Consider the following 14,278-nt stretch of genomic DNA (forward strand, 5'->3'; position numbering starts at 1 on the left):
AGTTCCCCGAGGGAGTCAAAGTCTGCTTTTCTGAAGTCCAGGGTCCGTATTCTGCTGCTCTCCTTTCTTCCTTGTGTCAGGATCCTGAACTCGACCATCTCATGGTCACTGCCTCCCAGGTTCCCACCCACTTTTGCTTCCCCTACTAATTCTTCCCGGTTTGTGAGCAGCAGGTCTAGAAGAGCGCTGTCCCTACTTGGTTCCTCCAGCACTTGCACCAGGAAATTGTGTGACAGCAAAGTGCAACTTGCTTTCATTGCAACAATGCACCACCTGGGCCATAGCAGCTTACATTCTTATTGACCATTGTGGATTTGTTCACATCTTAGTCATTGAGAACTGGAACTGTTGAGATCATTTCTTTTACCTTTTTGAAAGCAATTTCTTGATTTGGTGTGTTGAACTTTATACAGTGACAAAACCCCTGAATTCATAGATTATAGGACTGGAAGGGACCTCGAGAGGTCATCGAGTCCAGTCCCCTGCCCGCATGGCAGGACCAAATACTGTCTAGACCATCCCTGATAGACATTTATCTAACCTACTCTTAAATATCTCCAGAGATGGAGATTCCACAACCTCCCTAGGCAATTTGTTCCAGTGTTTAACCACCCTGACAGTTAGGAACTTTTTCCTAATGTCCAACCTAGACCTCCCTTGCTGCAGTTTAAACCCATTGTTTCTGGTTCTATCCTTAGAGGATAAGGTGAACAAGTTCTCTCCCTCCTCCTTATGACACCCTTTTAGATACCTGAAAACTGCTATCATGTCCCCTCTCAGTCTTCTCTTTTCCAAACTAAACAAACCCAGTTCTTTCAGCCTTCCTTCATAGGTCATGTTCTCAAGACCTTTAATCATTCTTGTTGCTCTTCTTTGGACCCTTTCCAATTTCTCCACATCTTTTTTAAAATGCGGCGCCCAGAACTGGACACAATACTCCAGCTGAGGCCTAACCAGAGCAGAGTAGAGCGGAAGAATGACTTCTCGTGTCTTGCTCACAACACACCTGTTAATGCATCCCAGAATCATGTTTGCTTTTTTTGCAACAGCATCTCACTGTTGACTCATATTTAGCTTGTGGTCCACTATAACCCCTAGATCCCTTTCTGCCGTACTCCTTCCTAGACAGTCTTTTCCCATTCTGTATGTGTGAAATTGATTTTTCCTTCCTAAGTGGAGCACTTTGCATTTGTCTTTGTTAAACTTCATCCTGTTTAACTCAGACCATTTCTCCAATTTGTCCAGATCATTTTGAATTATGACCCTGTCCTCCAAAGTAGTTGCAATCCCTCCCAGTTTGGTATCATCCGCAAACTTAATAAGCGTACTTTCTATGCCAATATCTAAGTCGCTGATGAATATAGAACAGAGCCGGTCCCAAAACAGACCCCTGCGGTACCCCACTCGTTACGCCTTTCCAGCAGGATTGGGAACCATTAACAACAACTCTCTGAGTACGGTTATCCAGCCAGTTATGCACCCACCTTATAGTAGCCCCATCTAATTTGTATTTGCCTAGTTTATCGATAAGAATATCATGCGAGACCGTATCAAATGCCTTACTAAAGTCTAGGTATACCACATCCACCGCTTCACCCTTATCCACAAGGCTCGTTATCCTATCAAAGAAAGCTATCAGATTGGTTTGACATGATTTGTTCTTCACAAATCCATGCTGGCTGTTCCCTATCACCTTACCACCTTCCAAGTGTTTGCAGATGATTTCCTTAATTACTTGCTCCATTATCTTCCCTGGCACAGGAGTTAAACTAACTGGTCTGTAGTTACCTGGGTTGTTTTTATTTCCCTTTTTATAGATGGGCACTATATTTGCCCTTTTCCAGTCTTCTGGAATCTCTCCCGTCTCCCATGACTTTCCAAAGATAATCGCTAGAGGCTCAGATACCTCCTCTATTAGCTCCTTGAGTATTCTAGGATGCATTTCATCAGGCCCAGGTGACTTGCAGGCATCTAACTTTTCTAAGTGATTTTTAACTTGTTCTTTTTTTATTTTATCCGCTAAACCTACCCCCTTCCCATTAGTATTCACTATGTTAGGCATTCCTTCAGACTTCTCGGTGAAGACCGAAACAAAGAAGTCATTAAGCATCTCTGCCATTTCCAAGTTTCCTGTTACTGTTTCTCCCTCTTCACTAAGCAGTGGGCCTACCCTGTCTTTGGTCTTCCTCTTGCTTCTAATGTATTGATAAAAAGTCTTCTTGTTTCCTTTTATTCCCGTAGCTAGTTTAAGCTCATTTTGTGCCTTTGCCTTTCTAATCTTGCCCCTGCATTCCTGTGTTGTTTGCCTATATTCATCCTTTGTAATCTGTCCTAGTTTCCATTTTTTATATGACTCCTTTTTATTTTTTAGATCGTGCAAGATCTCGTGGTTAAGCCAAGGTGGTCTTTTGCCACATTTTCTATCTTTCCTAACCAGCGGAATAGCTTGCTTTTGGGCCCTTAATAGTGTCCCTTTGAAAAACTGCCAACTCTCCTCAGTTGTTTTTCCCCTCAGTCTTGATTCCCATGGGACCTTACCTATCAGCTCTCTGAGCTTCCCAAAATCTGCCTTCCTGAAATCCATTGTCTCTATTTTGCTCTTCTCCCTTCTATCCTTCCTTAAAATTGCGAACTCTATGATTTCATGATCACTTTCACCCAGGCTGCCTTCTACTTTCACATTCTCAACGAGTTCCTCCCTATTTGTTAAAATCAAGTCTAGAACAGCTTCCCCCCTAGTAGCTTTTTCAACCTTCTGAAATAAAAAGTTGTCTCCAATGCAGTCCAAGAATTTGTTGGATAGTCTGTGCCCCGCTGTGTTATTTTCCCAACATATATCCGGATAGTTGAAGTCCCCCATCATCACCAAATCTTGGGCTTTGGATGATTTTGTTAGTTGCTTGAAAAAAGCCTCATCCACCTCTTCCACCTGGTTAGGTGGCCTGTAGTAGACTCCTAGCATGACATCTCCCTTGTTTTTTGGCCCTTTAAGCCTAACCCAGAGACTCTCAACACTTCCGTCTCCTATGTCCATCTCTACCTCAGTCCAAGTGTGTACATTTTTAATATATAAGGCAACACCTCCTCCCTTTTTCCCCTGTCTATCCTTCCTGAGCAAGCTGTACCCATCCACACCAACATTCCAATCATGTGTATTATCCCACCAAGTTTCAGTGATGCCAACAATGTCATAGTTGTATTTATTTATTAGCACTTCCAGTTCTTCCTGCTTATTCCCCATACTTCTCGCATTTGTATATAGGCATCTAAGATACTGGTTTGATCTTTCCTCCCAGTTTTGTCCTGACTCTCCTTTCTCTCTGCCAATATAGCCCACACTCCCTCTTGTTTCCGACCCATCTCCCCGGTCTCCATGTTCCTCACTTACCTGTGGGCTTTGCTCACCTGTCCCCGTCGAACCTAGTTTAAAGCCCTCCTCACTAGGTTAGCCAGTCTGTGTCCGAATAGGGTCTTTCCTCTCCTCGAAAGGTGAACGCCATCTCTGCCTAGCAGTCCTTCCTCGAATAGCATCCCGTGGTCTAGGAAGCCAAAGCCCTCCTGGCAACACCATCTTCGCAGCCAGGCATTCACCTCCATGATGCATCTGTCTCTGCCCGGGCCCCTACCTTTGACAGGAAGAATTGAAGAGAATACCACCTGCGCTCCAAACTCCTTCACCCGTACTCCCAGAGCCCTGTAGTCACTCTTGATCCGCTCAGTGTCACACCGCGCAGTATCATTTGTGCCCACATGGATGAGTAGCATGGGGTAGTAGTCAGAGGGCTGGATAATCCTCGACAATGCCTCCGTAACGTCTCGGATACGGGCCCCCGGCAGGCAGCATACCTCCCGAGATGAAATGTCAGGGCGACAGATGGGCGCCTCTGTCCCCCTCAGCAGAGAGTCTCCGACCACCACTACCCTACGTTTCCTTTTCGCAGTGGTGGCAGCAGACTTTCCAGCCTTAGGGGTACGAGGCTTCTCCTCCTTCACTGTAGGGAGTGATTCCTTCTTTCCTGTATCAAGAAGAGCATAACGGTTACCTATAACCACGGCAGGAGGGTTCAGAGCAAGGGTGGAGCACTGCCTGCTGCCAGAAGTAACCAGCTGCCAGTGTCCACCCTGAACCATCTCCTCCTCCACCAGTGGTGTATCAGCAGTCCTGTGTACTGGGACAGCTACCTCAGCTGTCTCCACATGGACACTGTCGAGGAATTGCTCGTGGATACGGATGCTCCTCAACCTAGCCACCTCCTCCTGTAGCTCTCCCACCTGCTGCCTGAGAGATTCCACCAGCAGGCACCTCTCACATTGGATGGTCCCCCCAGCCTGGATATCAGTAAGTGGAAATTGCAAGTTACAGTCTTTGCAAAATGAATGTAGTTGCTTATAAGTATTAAGGGGAATCAAGGGAAATCAGATGGAACTGGCAAGGGACCCTCGCCCCCTTCCTGCTCCCCTTCCAAACTCCCTTGTGAAACTCCCTGTTAGCAGCCCCTGGTCGCTTGTGCGCTGCTTTATAAAGCCCTGGCCTGTATGAATGCCCCGCCCACTGATGAAGGCTCAGCCACTTACCAGAGGCGTCTAGCTTTCAAACCTTCCTTTGAAGCTCACAGCTTCCAACTGCCAGCCACAGCACACGGTCCTTCAAACAACCAAAACAAACAAACAGACCCAAAAGGATGCTGTATTGCTCCTCCTTCACCTGGAGAACTCCCTTGCGAAACTCCCTGTTAGCAGCCCCTGGTCGCAAAGCGAATGAACTGTTAAAGGTCTTATAGGTACAACCAAGATAATTGACCATCCCCAGTACATATCTCAGTTCTGGTACATTAGTTGGTGCATTCAGTTCTTGAATTACTTTTACTTTCTCGGGGCTAGAACTGATTCCATCTTTGTTTCTGTCCCAGCAACTCGATTTGGGGGGGGGGGACCAAACTCCCCCCTCCCCCCCCCCACTTTTCCTTGTTTAGTTTCAGGCCAGACTGATTGATTAGGCTTAGGACTTTGTTAGAACATAAGAACAGCCAGACTGGGTCAGACCAATGGTCCATCTAGTCCAGTATCCTGTCTTCCAACAACAGCCAATGCCAGGTGCCCCAGAGGGAATGAATAGGACAGGCAATCGGCAAGTGATCCATCCCCCGTTACCCACTCCCAGCCTCTGGAAAACAGAGGCTAGGGACACCATCCCTGCCCATCTTGGGTTTGTTGTGTTCTTCTGTTACCGAAATATCGGGTCCACCTAGCTGAGAGCCGATAACAGCCAGACAGGGATAAGGAAGAGTTGCTTTATTCTGCAGAAGAAAGGAGAGCTTTGCACCCTGGTACAAAAACTCTGTCTTACACACATTTTACAGATCCTTTATACACATTCAGACAAAGGTCCTTGCAGTGTTAACACTTGATTGGTGGTGGTCAGACCCGTGCTTTTGCTATCTGGTCAGTGAAAACCGGCTTGGGACCAGCTCCAACTACCTTAAGGCCTTGAAGGGAAAACAGTTGAAAAGTTCAGGCTACTGTGTACTTGAAGTGTCTGCTTCCCCCTAATGGCCGCTGGTTGACATAAAGGCTGCTCTGTTAAGGGGGGGGGGGCGGGGGGGTCACTGGTAACTGTACACTATATGGTTCAACATTGTCTCTTAAGGTTATTTGTACTGTATCTCCTTTCAAAAGTCCAATTTCACTAAATATTCCATTGACTTCTTCCACCTTTCTCACTAGGCTCATCATGGCTACCAAGCTGCAGCTGAAAAGGCTGTTGATCTGTGGTCCTTTGAGCACATGCACTCAGAATGCAAAGTTTTTGTCTTTAAGTTGTTTCTGTGGTGAACTGGCCCATGCAGTTCAGAATACCTCCAGGGCTAGTCTGAGCTAGGTCAGGGGACTTCAGCTCTTGGAGGGATTCTAGGTGACTGTAAATCCATTCTTAGATGACTGTAACTTCAGCTCCTGAGTCAATTTTAAAGGCAATAGTCTTGCTGTGAATATTTAGTTTCACTCTCCAGGCAGGTTCTGTGATTGTTTCTGTGATCTATTGCTCTTGCTTGTCTGTAAGATGAATCAACTCCCTGCCTGCTTTGGTGTGGCAAACAGCTGCAAATCGTCCATATTTCAAGCATTTATTACACCGCATGCCTCTGGCTGGACATGCATCATCTCTTGGGATACGACTTTTTCCACATCTTGTACGTGTAGGCTGGAATTGGTCCCTCTTAGCCTGGAAGTTTTCTCTCCTTGCTTCAGGGGTTTTATGATGATGACTTTTAACACTTGAATGTCTGTTTATAGTTTCGAAGCTAGTTTTTCAGGTTTCTCTGGGTTTTGCTGTTTCACCCGTTCAGACTATTTTGCTATTTGAATAGCTGTGGCTAGGGTTAAGTTTCTCCAATTGTAGCTGACGTGAAAAATATTTAACACAAACAAACAGCCTGTCTTTGGTATATTCATGTTTTCCATTCCCAAAAATCAGTTTCCAGCCCATGTATAGACAGCTCTTATAAAACAGTCTACATTTCCCCCTCATTCTTGAATTCTCAGGTGAAAACATGCTCTTTCACAAACCACACTCCTCTGAGGTACAAAGTATGTGTCGCAGGGTAGGTACACCCTGCCACAGGGTGTCGGGTCATGTGTGGCCCAAAAGAAGGGAAAAAGCTGTACCGCAGCCAGTTAGTTCTTATACCAATTACCTTTACTATGGCTGTGGTAGTTTGGCCTAGTGGCTGGCATCAATAGGGCAGCCTTTCCAGCTAGGGCAGTGTGGCCTAATGGCCAGAGTCAGTAAGCAGCCCTTCTACATGGGGCAGTGTGGCCTAAGGGCCAGAGTCAGCATAGTAGCCCACCTCTATGGGATTGCATGGCTTGTTGGGGGAGTGGGGCACCACTCAAGAGGACTCAAGCCCTCCTTGCTCCTCTGAGTCCCAGCCCAGGGCCCTGTCAGTGGTGGGGGTGCTCACCACTGAGTCAGCGGGGATCCTCCCAAAACACAGACTGGTTCCTTGGTTCACTCACTGTCAAAAAGTTTAAGTCCCCAGGCTGCTTCTTACCCTTTCTCTCTCATCAAAGCTCCCTAGTTCCTCTGGGTCTCTAGGGTCCTCAAATGGCCAGGCTCCCACCGGTGTGGCCCCTTCTTGGGGCTCATCAGGCAGCCTGGAGTCTGTGTGGCACTCTGCGAGTCTTGTTCCCACAGTTGGGGCCTGTAGCATCTCCCTGGAGAGCTCACAGCCTGCATCCTTCCCCTCCAGCAGCCTGCCCAGACTGAGCTGGGTTGCTACCTTTTATATGCTGCCTCCAGGCTTAGCATGCCCAGCACGGCCAGAGGGGCGGGGCTTTCTCAGTCTGCAAAGCAGAGTTAACCCACTTGGGGCTGGTGTGGGGTAGGTATGCCCCATACAGTATGCATCAAACATAGCCAGAACTCTTTCATAGTCATCTTTGACTGTCTTCAATAAAGTTGAAGGATTTAAAGATGTGATCTGCTTGCTTCCCCATAGCATAAATTAAAGAAGATACCTGTATATCTCCCAGTTTTTGTGGCGTTTGTTTGCAATTCGAAATTTTACAAAATACGGCTTCCAGTCGGTCCATTGTGAAGGTTTGTCAAAGCTGAAGTTCTCTGGAACATTGAAGAGTGGCATGTTGATGAGATCCTGTAACCTTAGTTGCTGTTTCTTGTGTTTGCAACCTTGGCTGCTGTTTTCCTTCTGTTTCTGTTCTTAGTTTACTCCTGCCATCATGTCATGTCCCTATACCAGATATGAACTGGTCACAGAATACACATCAGCTGTATTCATCATAAGATCCTTTAATGCTCTGCCAGGTATGACTGAGGTTCATTTAAATAAGGTATTTTACACACAGTGCCCTCTCGTGGCTGAATGGTATAATAAGAGTTTAGCAGCATTCCTTTACGCACGGGTTCTCAAACTGGGGGTTGGGAGGTTATTACATGGGGGGTCGTGAGCTGTCAGCCTCCACCCCAAGCTCCACTTTGCCTTGAGCATTTATAATGGTGTTAAATATATAAACAAGTGTTTTTAATTTATAAGGGGCATCGCACTTAAAGGCTTGCTATGTGAAAGGGGTCACCAGTACAATAGTTTGAGAACCACTGCATTACAGTCCCCCTCCCACCAGGCCAAATTCCTGGCTCCATGGGACCCTGCACTCCAGGGCATTGAGGCTTTGGGGGCATCAAACAGCATTTAGAGACTCCAGTTCTTGCTTTTGACTCTGTGCTGTATGTGTTGCAGGCAATCCTCAGAAGGGATGACAAAGCCTGCCTGGGAGCACCAATTGTCAACATGCCCTGATCAATATCTCATACCTGGGGTATGTCTTTGGGGCTGACTTACTGGCTGTGGAAAGCTGCTGTTCAGCCCAACAGCCTGGGAGGCACGGATGCAATGAAAGGAGGGGAAGGGACATTTCAGCACAATAATGAGTACTGGATGCTGCTGCTCCCTGCTAACTCCCAACAGGCTGATTTAACTCCGCCTTTGGGTCAGAGTTTATGCAGCTCCATCCCTGATTACTGACTTGTAAGAGCACTAATCTGGTTGTAAAGTGCTGTGAATGGGTGAAGCTATAGGGCAGGACTCAGTATTATCATCCCATGTGCACAGCTTCCCCAGCAAAGTCACTGCCTGCTCCAGAGGGGACTTGTCCCTCTGTTGCTGGCTCCACAGTTGGTGCCCACTGGATCACTATGTAAGCGGGGGAATGGTCCCACTATTGTGGGGAACTTTCCTGGCTTCTGCACTACCCCAGTGAAATGGGCTAGTGGAAGGATCTGAGGCCTCTCTGCCTTTGAGGACTCTCCTTCCACTCTCCTGTCTGGCAGAGTCCTTGTAACCCCAACAAGGCTGGGCCCTGGATTCCTGGGGGGCTCGACCCCCAACCCTGCTGTGATCACTTAGGACATGGGCTAGGGTGTTCCCACTCTGGGGTGCTCACTACTAGGGTTACCATATTTCAGCAAGCAAAAAAGAGGACGGGAGGAGCCCCGCCCTAGCCCCGCCCCTGTCCTGCCCTAGCCCCGCCCCTGCCCCACCCACTTTCCGCCCCCCTCAGAACCCCCAACCCTCCCCCCCGCTCCTTGTCCCCTGACTGCCCCCTCCTGGGACCCCTGCCCCTAACTGCCCCCCCAAGACTTCACCCCCTACCTAAGCCTCCCTGCCTCTTGTCCCCTGACTGCCCCCTCCTGAGACCCTCCCCCAAATCCTAACTGGCCACCTAGGACCCTACCCCCACCTGTGCCCTGACTGCTCCAACCCTTATCCACACCCCCACCCCCAGACAGACCCCTGGGACTCCCACGCCCCATCCAACCACTCCCCACCCCCTGACAGCCCCCCCCAGAACTCCCGACCCATCTAAACCCCTCTGCTCCCTGTCCCATTGACTGCTCCAATCCCTCTCCCCACTCCTGCCCCCTGACAGCCCCGCCCCCAGAACTCCCGACCCATCTAAACCCCTCTGCTCCCTGTCCCATTGACTGCTCCAATCCCTCTCCCCACTCCTGCCCCCTGACAGCCCCCCCCAGAACTCCAACCCCCCCTTGTCCCCTGACTGCCCCCTCCTGGGACCCCTGCTCCTAACTGTCCTCCAGGACCCCACCCCCTACCTAAGCCTCCCTGTTCCTTATCCCCTAACTGCCCCTTCCTAAGACCCCTCTCCCTAACTGCCTCCCAGGACCCTACCCCCTTCCCGTACCCTAACTGCCCAAAACCTTCTCCACACCCCCCCCAGAAAGCCCCCCCCCGAACTCCCAACCCCCCCCCCCCCCGTCTCTTGACTGCCCCCTCCAAAACCTCCCTGCCCCTTCTCCGACCCCCTGGCTCCCTTGTCGTTGGCCTTCGGTTCGCCTAAGGTCTCTCTGGGAGCTTGCTCAGGAACGGCCTGAGCCGTTCTCCGGTATGCTGGGCAGCAGCGGGGGAGGAGCTCCAGACTGCCGGACGTGAATGCAGGGAGGGAGGGAGGGAGTGAGTGAGCTATGCTGCAGGGGGAGGAGGGACTCTGTCTCGCTGTCGGAGCCTCATGTAAGTGGCACCATCCGGCTGCCCTGTTAGCCGCACGTGCTCTGCATGCGAGGGGGGGGGGGGGGAGGAGGGGAGGGAAGTCCGGACATTAACAAATTCCCCCCGGACGCTATTTTTAGTTCAAAAATCCGGACATGTCCGGGGGAATCCGGACGAATGGTAACCCTACTCACTACGCACTGGACACTTCCCTGGCCCACTGATCATTTCATACAATTTAAAGCAAATACAAGTTATTTAATCAACAATTCTTTTAAAAAGAATAAGGAAAAATGGGAAAGGTTAAAGGAAAACACATCACCCTGCTCTGTGGCAGGGAACATTAGAGTGTCTCTGGAACGTCAGGGCACTGCACAGTTTGTTCCTTGTAGGTCCCAGGCCTCCTTCTCAGGCCCTGGCTGGGCTGCTGCGGGTTGGACACTTGCTCTGGTGGTGGCCACACACCTCTGGGCTTTGGGTGGTGGGACCCTTCTTCCCTGCGTCAGCCCCCCATCGAGTTAAGATCCCCCTCCCGGTCTGGCCTGCAAGGCCCCTTGGCTAGAGGTGTCTTTCTTCGCCGGGCTCTTTGCCCAGGGTCCCCCCTTGGCTGGCCCCAGCTGCTCACCGCAGCCGGCTTCAGACTGCTCCACATCCACTGTTCTAGCTCCAGCTCTACTCTGCCTCAGCACTGACTTTGCTGCTTTGCCTCCAGTCCCCTAGGCTGTGTCTCTGGCTCTGTGGCTGCAGCCCTGCTCCCAGCACAGGATCTGCTCTGTGAGCTGCTTCCGTGACTCTGCTCCCAGCTCTGACCTGCTTCCTGGGCTGCTTTTTCTGGCCCCTCTGGCTGACACAGCTCTGCTCCCCAGCTCAGCCTGGGCCCCTGCCCTCTCCTTAGCTCGGCCCCACTCTGTCTGACCCAGGCAATTCCAGCTCACACGGAGGACAACGGGACCCCCCCCCCCCGGCCTCCTGACTCCCTGATTAGTCTGCCCGCCCTGTCAATCAGGCTGACCTGGAGCATTGGCCTCTCCCCATTCCTTTAGTGCTGGGAGCTAGCCAACCAAAACACCCCCACTGAATGTTAGTAAGGGAACAAGTCCCCTTACAACCAGTAATTCTGAAAGAATCCCCAGTGTGGGGAGTGAATGGTTCCTCCTGCCATCAAATCCCAGCCTGGCTCATGCTGGGACCAATCTCAGTTCTGATGTCTCTGTCTGCTCCTTCCTTATGCCTCAGTGTAAGGGGACTGTTGGCCCCTTACTAAAACTGGCAGGGGTGTGGGGGTGGGGGGGCGTTGGTTGGCCATCTCCCAGTACCAAAAGGAAGGGGAAGGGTCAATGGGAAACCAGGACCCTGAGACTGACAGTCCCCAGGGCCAATGGGGAGAGGCCAGTGTCCAAGTCAGCCCAATTGACAGGGCAGGCAGGCTAATGAGGGAGTCAGGAGGAGGGGTCCCGTCCTCCATGTAGCTAGAGCTGCCTGGGCCTGAGTGGGGCTGAGATAAGGAGAGAGCAGGAGCCTGAGTTGAGCTGGGAGCAGAGCTGCACTAGCCCAAGGAGTAGCCCTGTGCTGGGAGTAGAGTCCCAGTAGCCAGGGCCAGAGGCGCATCCCAGAGAGCTGTGCTGGGAGCAGAGCTGTAACAATCAGGGCCAGAGAAGCAGCCCAGGGAGCTGGAGGCAGAGTGGAACTGGAGCAGTCTGGAACAGGATGCAGTGAGCAGCTGGGGAGAGCGATGGGGGACCCTGGGCAGAGGGCCCAGTGCAGGGAGATGCCCCCAGCCAAGAGGCCTGGCAGGCCAGACTTGGAGGGGGATCATAACCCTGATGGGGTGGGGGGTGACGCTGGGAAGAAAGGTCCTGCCAGCTAGAGCCTGAAGGCATGTGGCCACTGCTAGAGCAAGTGTCTGTTCCGCAGCATCCCTGCAGCACACCCAAGGCCCGAGAAGGAGGCCTGGGATGTGTGAGGAACAGACTGTGAACTTCCCTGACATTCCAGAGACGCTGGTTGTGATGTCCCCATGCCACAGAGCAGGGTGATGTGTTTTCCTTTAACCTTTCCTGTTTTATCCTTGTTTTTTTTAAATTGATTGCTGTTTAATAAATTGTATTTGCTTTGAACTATATGTAATGATCAGGGTCGGGGAAGCATCCAGTGCAGAGAGAGCACCCCGGAGTGGGGACACTCTAGCCCAGAGATGGGCAAACTATGGCCCGCGGGCCACATCCGGCCCGGGATACCATACTGCACGGCCCCTGAGCTCCCAGCCAGGGAGGCTAGCCCCCGGCCCCTCCCCTGCTGTTCCCCCTCCCCTGCAGCCACACCGCTGTGCGAGCAGCGCTCTGGGTGGCGGAGTGGCAGCATGTCTAGCTCTGACCGGGCAGCACGGCTGCCAGACATGCTGCTCTGAGCGGCATGGTAAGGGAGTGGGGAGTGGGGGGGGGGGGGGGGTTGGATAAGGGGCGGGGGATTCTGGGTGGCAGTCAGGGGACAGGGAGCAGGGGGCGGTTGGATGGAGTGGAGGTTCAGGGGGAATAGGGAGAGTTGGATAAGCGTGGGAGTCCCGGGGGGCCTGTCAGGGGACAGGGAGCAGGAGGGGTTGGATAGGGGGTGGGGTCCTGGGGCGGCAGTTAGGGGTGGGGGGTCCCGGGACGGTCAGGGGACAAGGAGCAGGGGGGTTGGGTTAGTCGGGGATTCTGAGGGGGGCAGTCAGGAGGTGGGAAGTGGGAGGGGGCGGATAGGGGGTGGCGGCCAGGCTGTTTAGGGAGGCACAGCCTTCCCTACCCAGCTCTCCATACAGTTTTGCAACCCCACTGTGGCCCTCGGGCCAAAAAGTTTGCCCACCCCTGCTCTAGCCCCTGCCCTAAGTGACCACAACAAGGTTGGGGGTCGAGTCTCTCAGGAATCCTGGGCTCAGCCTTGTCAGGGTTACGAGGACTCTGCAACACAGGAGAGTGGAAGGAGAGCCCTTGAGGCAGGCCTGGGGGTAAAGGAAGTGGGATCAAGGACTCAGATCCTTTCCCTAGCCCATTTCACCGGGGTAGTGTATAAGCCAGGAAGGTTCCCCACAATAGCGGGACCATTCCCCCGCTTACATCAGGAAACTCCAGTCTCCCTTCTGAGGAAGAAGAGGCCAAGGCCACCCATGGTTGTATCACCAGCAGCATGTTGTTCGCACCACAAGGTGTGCTGAGCATGGATGAGATGGCATAGCTCTGTTATCCAGTCAGAGGTTAGTGAGACATGGACAAGGCTGCAATTCCCATCTGCCACCAAAGCTGGGGGAACCTAGCAATTCACTTGCTGAGTAACCTGGATTCTGGTCAGCTGTGTGTCTGATGTTGCTGCTGCTCAGACACGTTCCTCCTTGTTCCCTCAGCACTGGCAGAAATGGCTCTGCTCCTCCAAGGCCATGAATGGGGATGAGCTGTAAGAGCTCTTCGTGTTCTGCAGCTTCAGAGCCCTCCGCAAGGCGAGTGAGTGACAGCAAAATGGACTCTGCTGCTCCCCAGCAGCATTTACAGAGAGATGGGGCAAGAGGGTGATCCTGTGTCCACGAAGATCTGGGCTCAGAACAATCAGCCCACTCCCACATTTTCTGTTCTGTGGCCCAAGAGCTGAGGCCCATTGCAAAACAGGGCTCTGTGACTGGGCTGCCGCCCTTTAGTGCTCAGGAAGTCTCAGACATAGGGTATCTCAATCTCTCTCCTCGAAAAGGTAAGATGGAGCAGAAGCAAACTGTCTCCAGCCTCACAACCCTCTGCCATCTCCCTGCAGTTACTTAGTGACTGGGGCTACAGGGAGAACATTGCACTTTAAATCTCTGGCTCTATCCAAAGGTCCACATAGCAGAAGTGGGTTGGTATCTACAGTGCTGTCGTGGCCTCTCCCCTTCACCAGGTCAAAGGAAGCACTTAGTCTCTTAAATCTCCCTCCTCCCTTGATCCCTTCACCTTGCAGTGCTTGGTCCTGACTCTCTACCCTTGTTTCATGTATTCCTGCCACTGCCAACAGCTCCTCCCCCATCTGCTTCCTTGTGTCACTCCTGCCCACCAGTTCCATACACATCTTTGCTTTGACACTGACCTATTCCCAGCCCTTCTCTGCTCATGGTTCTGCCTCTGCCATCCCTTGGGGAGGCACCTTCTCTGTGCCAGGAGTATCTCTGCCACAGAATCCCAGAGGACTCAGCTCTTGGACCCTGCTCTTTACTACACAGCTGCTATCTCTCAGTTCCAAAGACACACAGGCTTCTCGGC

The sequence above is a fragment of the Chrysemys picta genome, chromosome 9, assembly GCF_011386835.1.
Source record: "Chrysemys picta bellii isolate R12L10 chromosome 9, ASM1138683v2, whole genome shotgun sequence".
Classification (NCBI taxonomy): domain Eukaryota; kingdom Metazoa; phylum Chordata; order Testudines; family Emydidae; genus Chrysemys; species Chrysemys picta.